This window comes from Leptopilina boulardi, unplaced genomic scaffold (assembly GCF_019393585.1).
Source record: "Leptopilina boulardi isolate dan_hultmark-lab unplaced genomic scaffold, ZJU_Lbou_2.1 LbouV2_214, whole genome shotgun sequence".
NCBI classification, from domain to species: Eukaryota; Metazoa; Arthropoda; class Insecta; order Hymenoptera; family Figitidae; genus Leptopilina; species Leptopilina boulardi.
The window spans coordinates 1,178,256-1,200,824 of record NW_026137768.1 but is presented as its reverse complement, the minus strand read 5'-3'; the positions used below and the strand labels follow the sequence as shown (position 1 = coordinate 1,200,824).

The following is a 22,569-nucleotide window of genomic DNA, read 5'->3' as shown; positions in this document are numbered from 1 at the left end:
GAAGTGTGTGATGCGAAATTAAAAATAAAAAAGAAAACGAGTGCTGATTTTCGACGTTTGCGTCGATATGACGTGATAACAATATAAATAAATAAATAAAACTTTTCCAATTTATTTTTTTGTAAATGTCAATAATAACGATTAAAGTTATAATATAAATAATAGCAGACAAAATTTTAAACCTTCAATATGTCCGGCACTTCTATTTACCCCTTTTTGTGGTAACTATCTACATTTACCAAGGTAGTTGGTACGAGTGAGAAATCTTTGATTCAATTTAGACATTTCGTACATTTTCCAATTTCTGTTGGTGATTGTGCACAATTACCAATTTACTTGGTAAATGTACGAAATTTTTAATTTAAAACAGACAATTCCCACTTTTACCAACTGCATTGGTAGTTGTGCACATTAACCAGTAAATGTGCACATTTACCAACTTCGGGCTTTTACCGTAACATATATATATATATGGGAAGAGTGCCAGTTGTGGGCACCCCTACGTAATTTTTGACAGCACATAGATATCGCTGATATGAATATGGTCAAACTTGTATGTTGAGAGTACACTGTTTTTGTATTAATACCAAAGCGATACGCTCATTTTTTTAGAAACAGTGAGCATAATGAAAATATTTTGAAAAAAATGAAGGAAAAAGTGATTTTTTACTTTTTTCCAAGTGTGTTAAATAGGTGTAAATTATTAAAAAAGGTGAATGCAATTTTTTTTGTTCACTGTTTACATTATATTTTCACAGAAAATTATAAGGTATTAAAATAAGCAAAATTGGATTAAAATAATAAGCGTTGCAGCTTATTTTAATGCCTTTTAATTTTCTGTGTTGTGGTTTAATTTTGAATTTTACCAAAAAATCAAAACTATATAAATTGTTGGTCATTTTAAGAAAAAGGTGCATGTTCCGGTTCTGGGCACCTTTGTTTTTTTCAATTAATGCATATATTTAATTAATCTTTTAACAGCAAAGAAAAATTGATAGTAGGTATAATCTAATAAAACACCATACTAGGTGTTTTTAAAATCGCTAATTATAAATTTTATGTCAAATTGACAATTTGACCGTTGACAGCTGTTAATGCAACAGTCGAAGTTTCTAAAAAATAATTATATTTAACAAAATTGAAGTTATATGGGTTTTCGGGGTCGCTCATTACGATTATGATGTCAAATTGACCGTTGGCAGCTGTCAATTAAACTGTCAACTTTTCTAAAAAATAAGTATTTTTAACGAAAATGTCAATAGCAGGGTTTTTTAGGTCGCTGATTACGAATATGATGTCAAATTGACAATTATTTTTCATTATATTTGGAATCAACAACCCTGTGAAACCCTCGTATAGTGTCATTTTTCTTAAAAATAATCACTGTTTAGAATACTTGATTGTTGAATTGACAGCTGTCTACTGACAAACTGTAAATTTGACATCATCTTCGTAATCAGCGTTCCTGATAACCTTTATAATATCATTTTTGTTAAAAATAATCACTTTTTAGAAAAGTTAATTATACTTTTATATTCTCAAAAAATTAGCCAAATCCCATTGAAAAATGTTAATATTTAAAAAAGTTATACGCATTTTTGCATTATTAATTACTTATATTAAATTTCATTAATTATAATTATATTTTAATACATTATATTAAAAATATTAATAATAATTAATAATTATAACAATTAATATCACAATATTCCATTGGAATATGTCCATAATATTCCATTGCTTTATATGAAATAATGCTTTGGAATATTCCATTGATGTTCTAAGAATATAAAAATAACGACCTTTGGAATGTCCCTTTGGAATATTGCACAGTGTGCCAGGAGACCGGGTTCAGTGGCCAAAAGTTACTTTATATTTTAAATGACCTGAAACCCGTTGCTCGGGGGTTTTCGGGGTCGCTGATTACGAATCTGTTATTAGCTTTTAAAAATTCAAAATGGCGAATCCAATATGGCGGACGAATTTTTTAAAAATTCATCGGATCCACTTGAAACTCGTTACTCGGAGGTTTTCGGGGTCGCTGATTACGAATCTGTTGTTAGATTTCAAAAATTTAAAATGGCGGATCCAATATGGCGAAAGAATATTTTGAGAATTATTAAATTTTTAATTAAATTTTTATTGACGAGTTGCCTACTTACTGATTACGAATATAAATTAAAAATTCTAAATAATGATTATAATAGGAAACTTTTTACTTATGTCTGTTTTATCTGCAGTTAGCCTACTGTAATAGTAATTTCCAGGGTTTACCAAGAGGAGGTTACACTACGATCATAAACCCCATACGGGGTGCTTTCTGTGTGGGTCCCCTTGCCTCCCATTTTTTGTAATGCTTGCTTAGTAATTATACTTAGGTTGTAAAGTTTTAAAACACTAATCCTCGTTATCTTCGTCTGTTGATAATTCTATATCTTGTAAATATTCAAAACTTTTTGAAATACCCGTTAAATCTGTTTGTTCAACTTCATCATTCGTATTAGAGTAAATTTCTGAGCTTTCTTCTGGGACTTCATGTAAATCAGTAATTTCTTTTACTAGCGAAAACTGATTAATTTTAGGGTTCCGTACCCGAAGGGGGAACCCTATTAATGAGACTAGTGAAGCAAGGCATGTACCCCCCCCCCCTAGCGGCCACACGAATTTATCTAGATGGCTGAAATTTGGTATACATATGTATTTTGGCGTGTAGATTACAGGAAAAATATAGCGAATCTCATAGGAATTAATTATCATAGCGTTGTCAAGGAAAAACCATGAATTTTTACGAAAAATCCCTAAAAATGACTATGTACCACCCCCCTGGTTGCCACATCTTTTTACATAGAGAGCTCAAATTTGGTACACTTATGTATTTTTACGTGAAAATTACAGGAAAAATATAGCGAACATGATTCGGATTAATTTACATAGCGTTGTCAAGGAAAAATCAAAAATTTTGAAAAAAAGCGATTAATCCTGCTAGCGCACACAATATTTGACGAAGGCAGTTCATATTTGGTATACTTACGTATTTTTGCGTGTAGATTACAGGAAAAATATAGCGAGCACAATTGGAGTTGATGTTCATATTGTTTTTAAGGAAAACTCATATTTTTAGAAAAAATCATGGATTTTTCGAATAAAAAAAGAAGAAAATTTTATCCGAAGGGATCCAAATTTATACTTTTTTACGTATTTTTACTTGTAGATTACAAAAAAAATACAGCGAGAACGATTGGAGTTAATTATCATAGTGTTTTCAAGGAAAAACTGATAATTTTCGATAAAAATCATGATTTTTCCCCAAAAAACGAAGAATATTTTATCTAAAGAGTTTCAAATTTATACACTTTTACGTATTTTTGCGTGTAGATTATAAAAAAAATATAGCGAGAACTCCAATTGTGCTTGCTATATTTTTTTGTAGTGTTTTGCCATTCTTTATAACTTGCCATTTTCTTTTTTTTACCATTTGCTATTTTTTTTATCTTTTGACATTTTTTATTTGTTGATATTTTTATTAATTGGTGAAATCTAAAAAAATCATAAAATTGAAAATGTTTAATGATAAAAAAATTAAAAAATTTTTAAAAACTTATGATATGTATTTCCATGCTCACATTACAAGAAAAATTAAGCAAAATTGGAATTTTTCCATCGGCCTTCACACTTTAAACCCCTCAAATTTTAGGATTAGGGGTACGGAACCCTCGGTTTTTATGCGAGTGTAACTCGCACTTGTCCGATTTTTTTTTTAATCGTGATTGAAGACTAACATCATTGATAATAGGATCAGTGCTGTCCATGGATCTGTAAAACACGTCTTGAAGATTAGCTTCGCGACTAATTTTTCTTGCATGATGTTGTCTATCGCTCTTGTAATATTTATTTCTAGATTCAGATGCTTCCTCACCTAACATACCTATTGGCAAGACACTTGATCTTATAACATCACCACCGTGCATAAGAATTTTATGCACAGTTGACGGATTTAAATACCAATTGTAATGTTGAACATAAATTTTCGCCGTTGATTGTCATAACTCATCAAACTTTGATGCATCAATTGGAAGATAGCAGGATAGAGCAATTAGAATTTTTTTCAAATTTCGAATCATTTGTACATCAAGTCCAAGTAGTTCTGCCAGTAAATTTGGATCTTCGAAAGCTCGTCTTGCGGTATTTCCGTTATTTGTAGTACCAGAACCACCTGATTTTGGTTTGTCTACAATAAATCCTAATTTTTCCCATAAAATCTGTTGTATATGCTTTTTTCTTTCAGTAAATTCCAATTTATGCTTCGGATTCCTTACCTGCCAAACTTTTGTCTTTTCGGTAGAAGATGTGCAGACTTCAAAAAATTTTATCCAGGCATGGAGGTGACTTAGACCATACTGAAGCGATTGTGGATTTGGTAAAAAAACTACCTTATCTTTGTTAGATAAATTATTGAACATTGAAGGAGTAGCGTGGCAAATAGGGCAAGGTTGCATTGACGGAGTATTGGTTATGATATTTAGTACTTTACCGTCAATGAGTGTTAAAAACATAGCAAAATGGATTCGAATACGATACTTGCCTTCCAATGCAATTTCAAGTATCTCTAAATTGTCAATTTCTTCATCAATACCTTTTTTTTGTTTCAAAATAACATTTGATGATTCTGAAATACACTGAATACAAAGGGGTCGACATGATTTTGGCGATTGTGATGTTCTGTTGTTCCAGAGAATAATATTTTTCGTATCAGAATTATATAATAAGCGTAATGGAATTACGGTTGTAACAAATAAGTTTCCATCACTTAGTGGTGTATTGTCTACAGTAGATGTATATGACTGGTTGTATTTAGAAACTCTCGTACAACCATCAAATTTCCAAGAAAACATCATCAGGCTTTCAACTACTTCCAAATTTGTGCTTTCCATGTATTAAATAATAACTTCTGATTGCAATTTTACAATCCTTTCTGTAGTATGGTTTAACAAAGATTGAAGCGTAACCCATGCAACCTTCTCAGATATAGAAATAGTGTCTTTGTGAGGTCGAGATTCTGCTTTGACAAGTCTGACTTCATTGTAGGTTGGACAAATATCCGGTAATTTTTCTTATTTTTTGAGGTTGCTCTATAATTTGGAACTGATTTCAGCAACTTCTCGACGTTGTGACATAATGTCAAGAACTTCTCTTTTGGTTAGTTTCACCATTATTAAAGGGAATAAAAAATAATTTTTTATATATCAGAATATTTTATTTTTAGTGTCAATAGTTGCAAAATTAGAAGTAACTATCATATGTGTATATAATACCAAGAAAACTTATCTGCTTCTTAGCTAACTGCAGAAATATGCTACATAAATCGTATAACCAATTTTTCAAATATATGCATATATTAAAGCATAATATGAATTCGGGCAAAAGTGGGCGGTTCTTTCTTTTAGTTTAGGATCTAATAAAGAAGTTTTAACCAAAGGCGATTAAAAATATAGCGGAGTCTCGGAGAGTTTGCCTTCAGTAGCACTACATGATATTCCCACAATATTCCAAAGAAATATTCCTGTAGTAATCCTATGAAATATCCAAATATTCTTGCAACATTTCAAAAGAATATTTCAAAAAGAGAATATTTTTATTCTCCTGGAATGTAAATGGAATATTATTTTAGAATATTCCCAATATTCTGATAGAATATTCCAGGAATGTAATTAGAACATCTTGTGTTATTCAGCAGTTATCATTTTCATTTCAATTATGGTGGTTTTCCTTAATTTTGTTTCATTTTTTTGCGGATTCTCCAGGGGGTCCCACAACCGGGTACTACTTATTTTTCACCAAAAGTGATCACTTCACTAAATTTTTAAAAAAATCTTTCCAATTGAAGGAATCAATTTAGTTTTTTTATACAGTTACCTAAGGCCTCTAGATTTACACTGATACACACAAGTCTCATAATATCCATTTGGTTCAAAGTTATGAGCCATAAACAAAAAAGTGCCACAACCATCGCCGCCGCTGTTTCAAAACTCTGAATATAGCCGCAAGTCTCCCCTCTCCCCCACGTCTTCTTCTCACAAAAAATGACCTAAATTTTGAGGTTATGTTCGTTTTAAGACTCTGAATATAGCCGCAAGTCCCCCCTCTCCTCTCTCCGGATTTCCCGCCAAAAATGACCTAAGTTTTAAGGTTATGTTTGTTTCAAGACTCTGAATATAGTCGCAAGTGCCCCCTTCGTTACGTTGAAGGAAAGGTGGATTTTCCGCCAAAATTGACCTAAATTTGGCGGAAACGACCAAGAAGCAAACATAACCTTAAAATTTAGGCCAAACTTTGAAGAAAAATGACTTAAAAACGAACATAACCTTATATGTAGGTCAAATTTTGGCAGGGAAATTTAAAAAATTAGATAATTTTTGCTTTAAAAATTAAAACTAATAAAAATTATTGTTAATAAATATCATAAATAACATTTAAAAAAATAAACACTAAAATATTAATAATAGTATTAAATTCCAGAAATTGGCCAAACATAAACTCAAAATAGGTCATAAGGCCATCTACAAAATAATAAAAAACGGGGGGTTGAGGCGCGAAGTGCGCAGGAGGCAAAGCCCCCCTAGAGTATATATATATCCCTGTTGAAAATTCCTATGTGAGAACACATATGGGATCCCATCCAGGATCTCTTGTGAGTTCTTATGTGGGTTCCCATACAGGTTCACACATAAGATCCTGTATGAAAAGGTTCCTGGGATGAACTTGCGTGAGATCAAGCGCATGATCTTATGTCTCTGTAAAAGCAATAACACAGGATCCCATGAGGTTTCCTGTGTAGGTTCCTATATGAACAACACGATAAATAGGAACACACATGGGATCTTAGCCGAGATCTTGTATGAGTTCTTACATAGGTTCTCACATATAAGAAGATTAATAGCAGCTTAATCCTGGATGGGATCCCATATGTGTTCTCACATAGGAATTTTCAACAGGGATATATATATATATGTGTGTGTAGGCTACATTACTTTGAAAAATAACAATTTTTTAAGGTACACCAATAAAAATGTAATCTCTCTTTTAGAGACAATACTTCTTCTGATCTACCCTTCGAAGGAATTCATTTTTTTCTTTACCTTTTAAAAAACCTTCTACATTTTCCTGTACAAGTTCAGTAGCTGAAATCCTACCAATTATAAGTTTGAGTAGAGAAAATTGTATTCTAGTTAACCTTACACATAAAACATACTTTCATGCGCCCAATTCTTCTACTTTGTTCGCCTGCGTTGGTTACAACCGCGAACTTTATTCTTTTGCGGTTGAGACTTTGGACCGTCACTTTCTTGCTTCTTAACTTCCCGATTTCCTTTTCCAACACTTCTAGACCTCATCCTTCTAGGTTAGGCTATCCAAGTCGCGAATCTCCAATGTAACTCTTCGATCGACCGAATGTATCTTGTCCATACCATCGAACGCCATGGTAACCTCAGCGATGAAAGTTTTCTTCTTTCCTTCTACTCCGATTTTGATTAGAAGATTGCCTTTCTTTGTAGCTCTTGCTGCTACTACTCTAGTATGGCTGGCGCCTGGGTTTATTTACTTTTGGAGTTTGCGCAAAATGTCAGCATGCGTTTTCCCCTTCGTGACTTTGATGACCATGATGGATCCTCTCGTCGATGAAAAAACTCTGGCTTTGGAATCTCCGTCGTCTTCAATGTGGTCACTGGAGTTTCTTCCGCCTATTTTCTCTTACCTTCATCGGTTTGAGTTTCTTCTGAACTGTCCCCTTCTCTTCTCGGTTTATGATTTGACAAAGCTCCATTGCGAATGTAATGCCGCTTTCTAGAAGTACAAAATGGCGGATCCAATATGTAGAACGAATTAATTCTCTTAAAAACTGTTCTTTTAGCGTTGTCAAGATCGCTGATTAGGAATTTCATATCGGATTGTAACACTGACCTCTATATGCTACTGGATAGTGAATAGGGATTTAAAACGTGTCCCCAATTGAAGTGGCGGCAGCCAATATTGCTTGTGGAGAAATTGGTATTTGGGCCAACGCACAATAGACAGAGATATATTTGTGTCCTTCTTTATAGCAAGAACAACGTCCTCAAAGCTATTTTGCGTTATATTAGATAAAATATAATATTATTTGTTTTCATGATCGGGGAACCGAGTTCAAAAATGATTTAAAGGGAGTATAAATGATTTTCTTAAGGAAATTAAAGGTAGGGTTGAATAGGTGGTTTGTGTATGTATTGATTGTAACCTTTAATACATTCGAAAACAAATAAGAGAGGATATCTTCTTTTGAGTTCAGAGTGTTGATCGAGCTGAGATAACCCTACTGAAAATTCCTATATAAGATCTTACATGGGATCCTATTATAAAACCCATATGAAATCACAGGTTGATTATAGGAATCCATATGGTAATCTATAAAAACCGTATATAAAATTGGGATACGATTTTAAGTATGAATTCATGTGGGAATTTGCATTTGTGTTTTTACATAGGAATTCATGTAGATTCTTATGTAATTTCTTACATTTTTTTATCAATTTACCATGTCAGTTTCCTTCATAATTTCCCACATTAAATCTTACAAAAATATCATATGAAAACCTAAAGATTTTCTTATATAAAATTTTACCTAAATGTATTCATGTAGGAAACCATATAGGATTTCATGTGGATTCTTACATATGATTTTACATGGATTTAAACATAGGAAATCATATAGGATTTCATGTAGATTCTGAAATATCAACATAAGATTTCATATGGATTTATATAAGGGTATAATGATCTATATTTTAATTGCCAAAGGATTCGCTCGCCAGATGGGGCCGAGTCCTTGTGTTCACTTAATTCTTACTTGTAGCGTGAAGCGCCATCTATTTAGATTTATCGAACTATTACGTACTATGATTCAGAGGAGAGGTATAGTCAATAACGAGTCTTTATTTAAAACCTTCGAAAGAATGATATATTGTAACATAAAGAAAGTTAAATAAAAGTACAAAAGAATATATGTATAAAGAATATAAACAATATAAAACAATAAATAATCCAAAGTGACTCGATATAATGCAAAATAAAATAGGATGAGTAGATCATCCAGATCTCTCAAGTGGCTCGACAGCACCGCCCTCTATCGTATTGTTCTGGCCAGTTTCTTGTCTGAAATGAACAAAGTTACCTTTAACATTTGCGATCGCGTTCACCAGGAGTTAATCCCGTAATTAATCCAAAATGTAGGTTTAGCTATCACGGCAAACGAAAACTAGAACGTGCTCTCTGAGGTAATCGTTTCCAGAGAAAACTAGAAGGGAAACGATTGGGTTGAAGAATCAGGTATGTACCTGATACTCTTGCCTGACGTGAACTAGGAACATTTCTGGGAAATATCTTAGACCAGGGGGCAGCCTGAGTTAAAGATACGGCCCTGAGTTTCGCATCCAGGTGATAGAGATTGCCCCTCTACTCACCTGGGGCGGTGAATGAGAAAGGAAGTACCTGTCTCTACATCCTCTCGCGGGAGCACCCACAGAGAAGACGCGAAGACGGTACTCTAGGTTCTTGGAAGTGACGTCATACTCGCATCCTCTCGCAGGAGCGCCTACAGAGAAGTCGCAAGGATGACGTTCCAGGTACATGAAGGTATCTTCTCGGTCTCTCGCAGGAGCACCTATAGAGAGTCCAAGTCGATGAGGAACAAGGAGGTGAAGTAAGGTTCACTTGACACGGAAGCATCCATAGTCAAGTGTACCATACCTTGCATTACCTGAATTCAATGAGGAGCGCCTCAATTGAGTCCAGGTAGACAGGAACTAGGAGTGAGATCGCTTCCATCTAGCCAGAGGTGCACCTCAAAGCCAGTCGGAAGACGCACTGAGGTAAAAGGTGCGAGCCGCCAGGTATATACTCTCGCTAGGTAGCCAGAGGCGTTAGCGCGAGGTGGGGGAAGAGAGAGACGCTGCTACTTACGCCGTCTACTTTCTTTCTCTTCGCCGGGCGAGTATGCTTACGATACGCTTATCGTTACAAGGGAAACAATATAGGATTTCATAAGGGAATTTTCAGTTGGTTACTTTATGCAGACGAAAGTTTTTAAAAATTAAAAATTATTTAATCAGAAATCAAATTTCATCTGAAAAGAAAAAATTTTTGTACTTTGCTATACACCTTCTCAGTTAGATTCCCAGCTTTTATAGTATTCAAGACTGACTACAACTGTGAGTTAAAAAATTATCATTATCTGGCAGCGTAAGTGTGGAACTATGATGCTTTACATCTATATTGAAATTTCTCATATAATTTCCTACTTGATATCTTATGTGGACAACTAAAACAGTGATTTCCACATATGACATCCCATATGTATTCCTATATGGTAAATTATTACATGAGATCCTAGGAGATCCATATGAGAACATATATAGGAACCTACATAAGATTCTACATGGACTTTCATATGGATCCTTACATACATGAACGAATCCATGTAGGTTCCTATATATGTTATTACTTAAAATCCTACATATGTTCTCATATGGATTCCTACATAGGATCTCATGTAATAATTTACCATATAGGAATCTATATGGAAATCCATGTAGAAACTTATGCAGGATCATACTGACATGGGAAATTGATAAAAAAATGTAAGAAATTAAAAAAGAATCCACATGAATTCCTATGTAGAAACACAAATGAAAATTCACACATGATTTCATACTCAAAATCGTGTCCCAATTTTACATACGGTTATTTATGGATTTCCATAGGAATTCGTATAATCAACCTGGGATTTTATATGGGTTTTAAAATAGATTTCCATATAGTATGCAGTTTTATGTGCTTGAAGATACGAACGTTCAAATGAACGAAATCTTCCGAATAATGTGATCGATCTAAAAGACAGCTAAAATGAACTGAATAATTAAACATTTTTATTTACTAAATAATATCTATTACAACATTATTAAAATATGACAACAGTGAAAAATAAAAAAATTAACATATCTAAATAGACATAAAACATAATCAAGATTTTCAACAAAAATTCAATATCAACTAATTAACTAATTAAGGTCGGTAAACCTGGAAGTACCACATTCATAAAAAAAGTTTTTACATATGCCAACATTTAGGGCTCAATTAGGGCTAATTTAGTACCACATGCAAAAATTTAGGGCACTTTACCTATTTGAAATAACCCTTGGTACTGCTGGCTTGACGTCAAGCTGGAAGTACCACACTATAGAACCTAAATATTTTTCAAAATTTCTTCCATAGGAATTTAGGGCTCATTTAGGGCTCTCAACTTTGAATATTTAAAATTTTTAAAAACCACCCCTAAGTACAAAAAAACATCCCCAATTATTTAAACTCAATTTAAGCAAACAATAATCATGTAGAAATTAAGAGCTAAATTAGGGTTCTTCAATAGCACTAAATTCACTTTTTAAAAGTGCATCCCAACCACCCCAGCCAAGTAACTGATAGATAGTCGACCACAAAAACTACCCTCAACTAGTTAAAACTCAATATTTTCAAAAACAAACACATACGTATTTAAGGCTAATTTAGGGCTCTAAAATAAAATTATATTGGTTATTCAAAAATGATACACCAACTTTAAAAACTACCCCAGAGTGGTTCAAAGTTAATTTTTTCAAAAAAAAAATATTTAGGAATTTAGGGCTAATTTAGTGCTCTTAAATGGAACTACATTGGGTGTTCAAAAGTGACGCATAAACTTTAAAAACTATCCCAGAGTAGTTCAAACTTAATTTTTTCAAAAAAGAAATACTTAGGAGTTTAGGGCTAATTTAGGGCTCTTAAATCGAACTACATTGGGTGTTCAGAAATGACGCATAAATTTTAAAAACTTCCCCAGAGTGGTTCAAACTTAATTTTTTCAAAAAAAAAATATTTAGGAATTTAGGGCTAATTTAGTGCTCTTAAATGGAACTACATTGAGTGTTGAAAAGTGACGCATAAACTTTAAAAATTATCCCAGAGTAGTTCAAACTTAATTTTTTCAAAAAAGAAATTTAGGAATTTAGGGCTAATTTAGTGCTCTTAAATCGAACTACATTGGGTGTTCAAAAGTGACGCATAAACTTTAAAAACTACCCCAGAGTAGTTCAAACTTAATTTTTAGAAAAAATAAATACTTAGGAATTTAGAGCTAATTTAGGGGTCTTAAATGGAACTACATTGGGTGTTCAAAAATGATACACCAACTTTAAAAACTAGCTCAGAGTAGTTCAAACTTATTTTTTTCAAATTAAATAATTTAGCTCTTAATTTCTATATGATTATTGTTTGATTAAATCGAGTTTAAATAATTGGGGATGTTTTTTTGTACTTAGGGTGGTGTTTAAAATTTTTAAATAGTCTCAGTTGAGAGCCCTTAATTAACCCTAAATTCCTAAGTATTTTTGTTTTCAATAAATTAAATTTGAACTACTCTGGGGTAGTTTTTAAAGTTTAAGCGTCACTTTTGAACACCCAATGTGTTACATCCCGGTACCAAAAAATTCTTAAAAGATGGATCATGAACAAATTAAATTATCTCTTTTAAATAAAGGTCATTACATACATATGAGTCATTCACGATGTTAATAGTGAAAGATAGATGTAATATAACACCTCTGAATGCGGAAGACTCGCATAAAGCAGATGTGTTATATATATATATATATATAGTAAATTAAAGAATTCAATAAGATTATTGATCATTACTCGATATTAATATTATTTTTCATAATACCAATTGTCGATCACTATACATCCTAAATGACTGCAATCAACTAATTAATAATCAATAAACTAAAATTTTAATAAATTAATTAAGATATTATTATAATTCTATTAATAAATAATGTACGTGACTTTTGCGCTAAATGAAAATTGTACGTGATAATTGCGCTGTCTGCAAATTATACGTGACAATTCTACCCCAATGAACAAAGATCATGTAGTATATAAACCCCAGTTTTTCTATTGCAAAATGTCAGTTAATCGGACGAGCTTCTGCCCGAACAGTGTCTGAGAATCGGCCCTTCAGTTTTGTAATTGTTTAAACTTCGTTATTTAAACCCGCGAGTTTAGTGAGTTTTACAAAAGTTTTGTACAAGAGAAACAAGTTTCTCTTTATTTTATACAATATAAATCTTTTGTTCGAGTTAAATAATTCTTAATTGTCGTATAAAATCTAAATTGTGTAAGTGTAACAATTTATGATTTCTATAACAACGCATCCAGAAACACATATTTGTAATCCTGATTGCCGCTTGTTACATTACTAAGTTTCAACGAATCAATTGTAAGTACTATTGTAATTATATATTGTTATTAATAAATTGCAAATCATAAAAAGGAATATTTTTCTTTAATCGCTTGACACAAAACCCTTAGTTTTGACAAAGTGACACGATCCTACATTAAAAATAAATATCAGGCTTTACCAACCTGATTAATCAGCAACTTATCTCCCTTTTATTATTATAAATAATAAATAAACTCTACCTTAGCTCGGGACGTGACACAATGTAGTTCCATTTAAGAGCCCTAAATAAGCCCTAAATTCCTAAATTTTTTTTTTGAAAAAATTAAGTTTGAGCCACTCTGGGGTAGTTTTTAAAGTTTATGCGACACTTTTGAACACCCAATGTAGTTCCATTTAAGAACCCTAAATTAGCCCTAAATATTTTTTTTTGAAAAAATTAAGTTTGAACTAATCTGGGATAGTTTTTAATGTTTATGCGTCACTTTTCAACACCCAATGTAGTTCCATTTAAGAGCCCTAAATTAGCCCTAAATTCCTATATATTTTTTTTTGAAAAAATTAAGTTTGAACCACTCTGGGGTAGTTTTTAAAGTTGGTGTATCATTTTTGAATAACCAATCTAATTATATTTTAGAGCCCTAAATTAGCCTTAAATGCGTATGTGTTTGTTTTTGAAAATATTGAGTTTTAACTAGTTGAGGGTAGTTTTTGTGGTCGACTATCTATCAGTTACTTGGCTGGGGTGGTTGGGATGCACTTTTAAAAAGTGAATTTAGTGCTATTGAAGAACCCTAATTTAGCTCTTAATTCCTATATGATTATTGTTTGCTTAAATTGAGTTTAAATAATTGGGGATGTTTTTTTGTACATAGGGGTGGTTTTTAAAAATTTTAAATAGTCCCAGTTGAGAGCCCTAAATTCCTATGGAAGAAATTTTGAAAAATATTTAGGTTCTATAGTGTGGTACTTCCAGCTTGACGTCAAGCCAGCAGTACCAAGGGTTATTTCAAATAGGTAAAGGGCCCTAAATTTTTGCATGTGGTACTAAATTAGCCCTAATTGAGCCCTAAATGTTGGCATATGTAAAAACTTTTTTTATGAATGTGGTACTTCCAGGTTTACCGACCTACCTAATTATAAAGACCAGGTTGAAATCAAAAAATGTAGAGGAAAAAATTACTGCTTTTTTAGTAATAATATAGAAAAAAAATATTACAACATTCGGACCCCCCTCAAAATAAATAACCCCCACCCGGTATTCGTTGCGAGGCAAAGATTTTCATCAAAACTTCAATTTTAACTAATTATCTAATTATGAAGACCAGGTTGAAATCAAAAAATGTAGAGGAAAAAATTATTGCTTTTTTAGTAATAAAATAGAAAAAAAGTATTGCAACATTCGGACCCCCCCGAAATAATTAACCCCCACCCGCTATTCGTTGCAAGGCAAAGATTTTCAACAAAAATTCAATTTTAACTAATTATCTACTTATGAAGACCAGGTTGAAATAAAAAGTTGTAGAAGAAATATTATTGCTTTTTTACTAATAAAAAAGAAAAAAAAATATTGCAACATTCGGACCCCCCCAAAATAATTAACCACCACCCGCTATTTGTTGCGAGGCAAAGATTTTCAACAAAAATCCAATTTTAACTAATTATCTAATTATGAAGACCAGGTTGTATCAAAAATTGTAGAGGAAAAAATTATTGCCTGTTCAGAATAGACTAAAAACATGAACGTATACGTAACGTCACGATGTATTTTAAATGGATACTTTACGTTCACATTACGTATACGTTTATGATTTTTGTCCATTCTGGGCTCAACCTGAAGTTGAGTCTGCAGTGCTCACGTTTGTACGTGAACGTGTGCAATGTAGACTCACCTTTAGGTTCAGTCCAGAATGGACCAAAAACATGAAGGTATACGTATCGTCACAATGTAGTTTTAAATGGATACGTTTTGTTCACCTTACGTGTATGTGCATGTTTTTGGTCTATTCTGGACTCTTACTGCGCTATATAACTAACAGCGGTTCCACATTACAGCAAAATCGCAACGAATTTGCGAATTCTGGGTTTATATCAACTACCGTACCCTTCTGCTGTGAAAATTAAGTAACTTTGTAGTTAAAATTTACAGTTACTATAAAGTCAGTAAATTTCCACTAGACCAGGGTTCATTAGTTTTCGTGCATTATGACAAAAGGCGATTATTGACTTTGGTAACTTTCATCACGTTCAAAAAATTGCCAAGTTTCCATTGGTTTCAGCTACGTAGCCTACTCACGCATTTCACCACAAGAAGGTTGGAAAATGGACTTTGAAATGCATTTCTTTCTTCTATCGGTATTTTTAACTTGGATTTTTTTTATTAAAGTAGTTAATATTTTTTTTGTTTTAATTAATTTTTCTTGTTTAAATATAAGGGAAATTAAGTTTTAATTAAATTGAATAGTAAATTAATTAGAATTTTCTTTTTATTTATTTCTTATGTTTTACTATATATAATTAATAATTAATTTTTATTCATACAAAATAAATTGTATTTACATTTTTAATATTAAGTTTTGAATGATTCTTATTTTTGTAATATGATTGTCGAAACATATTAATTGTTAACTTTTATTTTTTTTACTGTACCAATTCTAAGACATAGCTTACATTTGAATGGTTGATTACTAGTTGATGAAAGTTTGTTTTCTTTTTCATCCTTAGTAACATTAATATTTTTTATTTTTCTTTTAAATGTTGGCAAACTGTTATCTTCTTCATCTTTTGTATTTTTATTTCCTTTTGTGTAGCATTTTATATGAATCCATCTAGTGCAAATAATACACGTTTTAACCATAGTCTTTGAATTATTTTTACCAAAGCAGTACAGACACCGTTCTGATATGTCATTTGACTTTATTATTAAAGTTTCTGCAAATTGTTTTCTAAATGTCTCTGGATTAAATTTTTTGTCAAATGGTATGTTTTGTGCTATACAGTATATGTAATACATTATATATATTGCACAGTTACTTGAGTCAAAAACTTTTATTTATTATTTTAGAATTTCTTTTTTGAATTATTTTTTTACCAATATTTACAAGTACCCTTCCTCGAAACGAAGTATATTTTTGTTTTTTTTCAGTTCTTTTGTCAATTTCTCTTCTACTTCTACCCCATTTTTCAATTTCAAATTGATTAGAAGCTGCTTCTGGGTAAAGAGGTCTTTTTTGTATTGCTAATGAGTTTTTACATTGTATGTTTAATCTTTGTTCAACTATCAATTCATTATTATTTTTTACTACTGCTCTTACAATTTCCCCAATAGAATTGTCATCTGGTAATGGTAAAATTGTGAGTTTATAAGTACACTAGAGTCTCCGAAGAGAGGACAGAAAGAGTCTTGGACCTCTCTACGGAATTCGTCCTTGACGCCGAAAATTGTAAACACTCCAGGGCCGTATATCGTATCACAGAGATGTGTTTTTTTTAACAGAATACATTCTGTTACGTATGTAAAACACTACGCGAGAAAGGTACACTAAAAACAAACGCTCCTGAGTTCACGTTCCTCTTTCTGATCCCGCCCATCTCTTCCCCCCTCACTCCTTACCGCGCCGCGTCACTACTTAGTCCTCTCTTCAGAAGTCCTCTCTTGGGAGACTCCAGTGTATTGACATACGATTCTGCGTAAGCATTACTTATACGCGAAATGTTACTGTCTACAAATGGTAACATTAAAGCTCCAAATAAAGGTGCAAATGCTAAAAAAGTTTTTACAATATAGCGACCAAATTCAATTACGTAATATTTATTTGTTATCTCTTCTTTATTGTCATCAAAATAATTATTTTCTTTGTACATTAAGATTTTCCAAAAGTGTTCATAGAAAGGGCTTTTTTCGCAAATTGAAGTTGAATTTTTATGAAAGTCATAAAAATGTTCATTTAATTCATCTAATTCTTCATCATCTAATGAATTTTCCATCATTTCTTGTATTTCTTTTTTATTTTTAGTTTTAAGTCCACTTAAATATAATATAGCAGTATTAGCTTTCTGAGCATTTTTTTTCAAGGGTGACATTCAATATTTCTTCAAATGTTAAATTTAATTCATCTAAAGTTCTACACAAGATTAATTGCGCAAAACATTGTAATAAAAACGTTGTTTTTGATGCATCTAAGTTTAAATCTTTATCCATTGTTTTTGTAAATCTTCTGATGATATGAGCATTACATGCTAATAATATAATAAGATTTGATGGTTTAGATTTTTTTCTTGTTATAATATTATAAGTTTCTTCTAAATATTGAGGCATAGTCATACCATTGTTCCATTCAAATAAAAAGCTATTCATAAATACCCAACTTCAATCTAAAACAACTGCTTTAAAAGGTGGCCAATAATTTAAAACTTTATGTACAAAATTTTTATATAATTTTAATGTTATTTCAACAGATGGAATATCATGTTTATCCGAAAATGCTTCCATCAAAGGAAGAATTGATTCTCGTCCTCTCCATAAGAGAACGTAATACATTATTAGTTTATTTTCGACATGCTTTATTTTTCTACACATTGCTTTGGTTGAATCGAAGTGGACAATTTTTCCATCTCCATCAATAAAAGCATTTAACTGATCTTTCGTCCAAACTAAAATTTTTAAAGGAAGTTGGAATAAGTGTATTGCCGGATTTTTTAGTTTATATTGTTCAATCCAATATTGAACAATGTCATTAATATCTCGCGATTTATTTTCTAATCTTTCTTCAAGTCGTTGTTCAGATTTCATTTTTTGAACAACGTGTAATTTCATTGCTGCACCAACATTTCCGTTATCTGCTAACGTTTTATCACATTGTGCGTTATTTTCTAATTGAAGTGTTCGAGCTCTACTATATTTTAGTAATGTTTTTACTGCTGTACGTTTTAGACCTCGAACTTGTAAATAAGGTTTTACTTTTGAAGAATTGTGATTCCTTGCCGGTGTTTTAGTGGCATATATGGTAATTGACGTAACATTTGAATCTATTTCAAATAAGTCGAATCTAAATTGTATGTCACAAGTAAGATGATGACATTTAGCATAACCAACAAATTGACTTCCTTCATTTGCTCTAAAACCACTATAAAATTTTAAAACGCAGGTGCAGTTAATTTTGTTTATTGAAAATTCATGTATTACATCTCTTACGCTACTAAAATCAATTTTGTTATTTTTGGCTATTTCTTTTGTAACAACAAGTACATTTCCATATTCATATTTATACTTTGATTTATTGCAATTTGTATTAGAATCATCACTTTCATTATTTTTTGCAAGTTTATTATTATTTTTTTACTTTCTTTTTTGGATTGTCACTTTCAAAATCACTATCAGTGCTTTCACTTAAAGTATTATCTGTCACATTATTGCTACTATTACAATCACTACTAGATTCTATATCAGCAAATTGTTGTTCAATATTGTTGTTTTTCAACTTTCTAGTTTTAATGAGATTACTATCTTCGTTATAAATATTTTTAATATTTTCGCATTTTTTTTTATTGAAATTATTTTCGAAATTTTCTTCATTAAAAGTATTACATATTTCTTTATGCTTTAAATGTTGATTCAATTTGTTATTTTCAATATTTTCTTCATCAGTATTAAAATTATATATATTGCTGCATATTTCAATATTATTATTATCAGGCATTTCATTTTTTACTGTATTGCAAACGGATTTATTATTGTCTTTATTAGTATTTTCAAATTTATTAATTTTAGCAGATTTCTCTTTCCTTTTTTTGACTTTCCTATTTAATTTATCATTTTCAAAAGTCCTATCAACACTTACAATTGACCTGTTGTCTTTTATATCAATATCACTGTTACTACAATCGCTGCTCAATTGAACATCGTAACATGCTTGTTTTATAAATACATTTTTTTTTCATTTCTTTAGCATGATTGAAATATTTTTTTTTATTTACATATTCATGTGATTCTGATTCAAAATCATTTACTTGTACAGAAATATTATCTTTATTTCCAATAGTTTTATCATCATTTTGTAATTTTATTTTTAAATTATCAAAATGTCCATCATCCCTTGCATTACTGAATAACAAATTTATATCTTCATTTTTATTTGAATTTTCTTTTGATGGCTTTATAGTCCACATAAGATTTAAATTTTCACCATCAATTAATTTTAAATGGTCAATTTTTGTACATTGTTTAATTTCATATACATTTACACGTCTTCCATATAAATTTGGAATTTGAGATATTTCAATATCCGTGCCATATGTTGCATCTTTTCCCATTTCTATTTCATATTCATTTGCATTATTATAAGGTTTTTTTGCCTTTTCGTTTCGTCTTGTTTCAGCTGAAATTCTATAAGCATTTATAATCACCTCCATTTCAATCAAATTTTTCTTAATGTGTTCTATAATTTCTTTTCTAATATTTGCATGTTTTTCTTCTGTTTCATATAAAGCTAATGATATACTTCTGAATAAGCAATTACCATCTACACGTGATTTTCTTAATTCGTGTTTATTAGTATTAATCGTGCCATATAGTTTTTTATCCTCATTACAGTTTTCGACTTCATTTAATCTTTCATTATTTACTTCCCTTTTTTCTCCTTCTTCTGAAAAATCATATACTTTTTTATAATCAATTTCTTTTATATTTTTTTTAATTTCAACATGTTCTTTTTCATATTTTGTTTGCATTTCTTTTGTTTTGTATTTATAATTTTTATTTTCGGCTTTTATTTCGACTTTTTTAATTTCCTAATCTTTTTTATTTTTGGCTTTTGTCTTTTCATCTGTTTTGCATATGTCATTTTTAACATTTTTTTTTAACTTCTTTCTTTGCATCGTTTATATTTTCTTCAAATATATTTGGTTCGTTCTTAGTTTTGTCTTTTCCGTTTTCATTTTTGTTTTTGTATTGTAGGGTTTCATTTTCCAGTAACATATTTGACATTATTTTCTTTACTTTTTGATGTAAAGATTCATTACATTTAATTTTCAAACGTTGAGAGATCTGTAATATAATAATAGTTAAAGTTAAAAAGTTTCAAAACATATGTAATTTATGGGGCAATCTACGTAAAGCGGAAAATAAATTTATATAATCTGAGTTAACTGTTATTAAATTTATTTTTCTTTTTAATCTTTAAAATTTTAATAAATCTAATCTTCAAATTTAATTTAATACACCAAAACTTTACGTAGAATGCACCATGCATAAGAAAAAAAGTGTTATTAATATATATATATATATGGGCGATTCCACGTGAGATTTATAGTCGAGGTTTAAAATTCTAGTAAATATATTTTTTCCTTATTCTTTATGAAAAAAAGAGACTTGTTAAAACTTTAAATATAAACATATTTAAACATTTCAATTGTTTATACGATTAATTAAATAGTTAGATTAATGAATTTTTGTTTTATTCAATTTTTACATATCACAATATTCGAAAAGAATTGTTTTTCAAATATTGTCACAAAAACACATATAATAATAAGCACAAAAGGTAAAAAAAAGTTATAATTACCCACACAGCACCGAAAGTTTCCTAAACCTGTATTAAAGCTGTGCGTGCCAAGTTGGAAAAATTTACCGTAAAGCTTAGCACAGGTTGTGTAAATATGTAAATGTCCGCAATTGAGTAAATGTTTAGCGTAAAACTGTACTGAATCTTTAAATTACGTATTTAGTACAGGTTTAGCGTAAAACTGTACTGAATCTTTAAATTACATATTTAGTACAGGTTTAGCGCAAAACTGTACTGAATCTTTAAATTACATATTTGGTACAGGTTTAGCATAAAACTGTACTGAATCTTTAAATTACATATTTGGTACAGGTTTAGCGTAAAAGTTGCCTGAACATTTAAAATAAATCTTTTGTAAAGTTTTATCATAAAATTTGCTTAAAAATTAAAATTAAATCTTTATTACAGTTTTACGCTAAACATTTACTCAATTGCGGACATTTACATATTTACACAACCTGTGCTAAGCTTTACGGTAAATTTTTCCAACTTGGCACGCACAGCTTTAATACAGGTTTAGGAAACTTTCGGTGCTGTGTGGGTATTTTTAAAATATAATAGGTATTTTTAAAAAACATTTGGAATCTACAGTATAGAACGGATAATCGGAGAAATGATAAAATAAACGAATTTTCGATTTATAAAGTAATTATTTAAGTATTTATTTTTAATTATTTGATACGATAAATTGACGTAATTTCGTATTTTACATTCCTCAGAAATATTGTCGTTTTACGTATTTGAGGATTTTGAAAAAATGTTTATATGAATCATTTTAATTTTTTTTAAACAGAAAATTTATTTATATTGACTTTAAGAGTTTTAATTTTGTATAAGTCTGTTTTATATAAATAAATACTTAAATAATTACTTTATAAATCGAAAATTCGTTTATTTTATCATTTATCCGATTAACCGTTCTATACAATATTTGAAAAACAATTCTTTTAGAATATTGTGATATGTAAAAATTGAATAAAACAAAAATTCATTAATCTAACTATTTAATTAATCGTATAAAGAATTGAAATGTTTAAATATGTTTATATTTAAAGTTTTAACAAATCCGTTTTGTAATAAACAGATGTAACAAGTTAAAAAAATATAAAATGCCTCTTAAAGAAAATTTCTTTTCAAACTAGATAGACTCACAAAGCACCGCGCGCGCATTAAGCTTGCAATCCGAGTTTAAATATTTATTTAAACTTATTAAACTTATCAGGCCCACTCTAAAACCTTTTCTAAAGTCTTCTTAACACTTCTAGGTAGGTATACGAAAAAAAAAAATCGGGCCGAAATGTAAAAAACATTAATTTGTTTATAAAAAACTAATATTTTTTTTATAAAAATTCAAAATTTTTGTTTAAATTATTTAAAAGTCGTGAAAAAACTAAACTTTTTTTCTCTTAGCAAAATTTTTCTAAAGTTAATAGTTTTAAAGATACACGTGATTGAAAATAAGTCTACTTTTGAAAATCTAAAATTTCAAAAATTCATAGTGAGAAAATTTGGCCATAAAAAAAAAAAAAATACGTATCCTTTTTTTCAATAAGGAATGAAGAAAAAATGTTTTTGGCCGAATTAAAAATTTGATTGTAAATTTGACGTGGAATGGCCCATTTATATGTATAAGGTCAATTATTCATAATTAAAAAAATTTTTATTTATTTATTTACAATGATAAACAAGATTACAAAAAAAATC

General features: G+C 30.3%; 1 protein-coding gene across 1 annotated transcript in view; it reads right to left on the bottom strand.

The window, feature by feature from the left end:
- LOC127279124 (cyclin-dependent kinase 5) overlaps positions 1-22,569 on the bottom strand; it is a 119,354-nt gene that overhangs the window by 26,755 nt on the left and 70,030 nt on the right. The window lies entirely within an intron of this gene.